Source organism: Mus pahari, chromosome 4 (assembly GCF_900095145.1).
Source record: "Mus pahari chromosome 4, PAHARI_EIJ_v1.1, whole genome shotgun sequence".
Lineage (NCBI taxonomy): Eukaryota > Metazoa > Chordata > Mammalia > Rodentia > Muridae > Mus > Mus pahari.
Genome location: NC_034593.1, coordinates 52,509,068 through 52,511,321, shown reverse-complemented (window position 1 = coordinate 52,511,321; position 2,254 = coordinate 52,509,068). Strand labels below are relative to the sequence as shown.

The following is a 2,254-nucleotide window of genomic DNA, read 5'->3' as shown; positions in this document are numbered from 1 at the left end:
GGATATTTCTTTGTTCACAATAGTACAAAACAAGAACTTATCATGCATTACCTACTTATATGACTAAATGATTAATGAAAAATTCAAACAAATTTTAGTCAAGTTTGATTCACATAGGTTAATCAATGACTCTTCTCTTTCATAAATGAAACAAGAAAAGAATTATGTGTGATACCTTGTCTTTACACAAAAGCAATAGCAAAGAAATCTTGTTTTCTTAAAATAGCTAGTGTCTGAGTATCAGGAAAGGCAGGTATTGGTGAAATCCTAGAGAATCATTAGTAGATAATTGTTGAGGTAAATAAGAACAAATTCTTAAGTTGAAGCCAAAATAATACTAATAAAATTGATTGGAATGAGGATTGAATTTTAGATTAAATGTACAGAATCCACTTCAGCATGTTTGAAAAGGGAAAGCTGATTCAGCAAAGGATCAAGATCAACTCAGGTAAAAGTAATCATATGCAAACAGCATACTCATTGGTATCTCAGAAATACCTACCAGAGGAAATGAAAATTGGGTGTTATGCAGTTGTGAGCTGATGAGTGTGGGGGTCTCATCAAACAGGGAAGCAAATAGATTGGAGATTATCAGCTCGCATACCTTCCTAGCTGTACAGTATTTATGCTGATGACTTTATTTTGAAAATTAAGAAAAATAGCATAAGTAATTCTGACTGCTATGTATACTTGTTTCTATATCATCATGGATTAAGAATCATTGGTTAGCACTGGATAATGTTCACATAATTACCTTAAAGTTTGGTTTTATTAAAGTACAAATAAAGATCACATATTTAAACTACAGGAAATATTTGCAGTTTAGATATTAAGCTTCTCCACAATAAAAGAAAGATTACTATTAAGAGAATGTAAATTGCCTTAGCTGAGGAGAAGGGCAATGTGTAGGAGGACCAGCACTCTCAAATTAATTTAGACCCTTAAGATCGCTCAAACACTAGACCACCAACCAGGCAGCCGAGGACTGCCAGGTCTGTACTCAATCAGAGATGATATACTTAATCCTGGAGAGACTGGAGACCCCAGGGAGTTTAGAGGTCAGGTGGGGTAGAGTATGGGGGTGGCGACACCCTCCTGGAGACAGGGGCTTGGAGCAGAGTTACTTGGGAGGGTGGATAAAATTTGGAGTGCAAAAAACATAATTAATTAATTGGGAAAAATAAATAAGTAGAAAGTATGTAAATTTCCAAATATATAAAGTAAAAAAGGGTTTAATTTATATTGAGCATATTGAATTAAAGTATAGAAAACATATAATTGGAAACCTTGCCAAAGTAGTGTTCACTCCATACAACTTTATTTACATTTTTTCCCTTTTAAACATTCTCTTCTCTATCACTCCATTCTTTTTTAATTTGCTTTTATTTGTAATTCATTTTTTACACTACATATTCCATTCCCTGCCCCTCCCCTCCCACCCTCCAACTGCTCCACATCCCACACCTCCTCCCCACCATACTCAGTCTCCACTTGGATACGCCCACACTCCCTAAACTCCATGAGGGTTCTAGTCTCTTGAGGGTTAGGTGCATCATCTCCCAGTGAACATAGACCTGGAAGTCCTCTATTGTATGTGTATTGAGGGTCTCATATCAGCTGCTGTATGCTGTGTGTTTGGTGGTCCAATGTTTGAAAGATCTCAGGGATCCAGATTAATTAAGACTGCTGGCCTCCTAGATGATCGCTCTTCTCAAATTCTTTCAACCTTCCCTAATTCAACAACAGGGGTTAGTTGCTTCTGTCCATTGGTTGAGTGCAAATATCTGCATCTCACTCTTTCAGCTGCTTGTATGGTTTCTCAGAGGGCAGTCATGCTAGGTTCCTTTTTGTGAGTGCTCCATAGCCTCAGTAATAGTGTCAGGCCTTGGGACCTCCCCTTGACCTGGATCCCACTTTAGGCCTGTCACTGGACCTTCTTTTCCTCAGGCTCATCTCCATTTCCATTCCTGTAATCCTATCAGACAGAAACAATTATGGGTCAGAGGTGTAACTGTGGAATGGCAACCCCATCCCTCATGGATGTCCTGCTTTCCTGCTAGAGGTGGGCATCCTGGCTGAGGTAACTCAGACTCAAAAGGACATGCATGGTATGTACTCACTAATAAGTGGATATTAGTAAAAAAAAAAAAAAAGGCCCACAATACACACAAAAAAAACAAAAGAAAAGAAAAGAAATGAAAAGAAAAAGAATCCACAAGGTATAGTCCACAGAATTCAAAGGCTCAATAAGCTG

At 37.8% G+C, this 2,254-nt stretch overlaps 1 pseudogene; it reads right to left on the bottom strand.

Annotated features, from left to right (window-relative positions):
• Positions 1–369: 369 nt before the first annotated feature.
• The window catches only part of LOC110320787, a 26,472-nt pseudogene continuing 24,587 nt past the window's right edge, over positions 370–2,254 (bottom strand).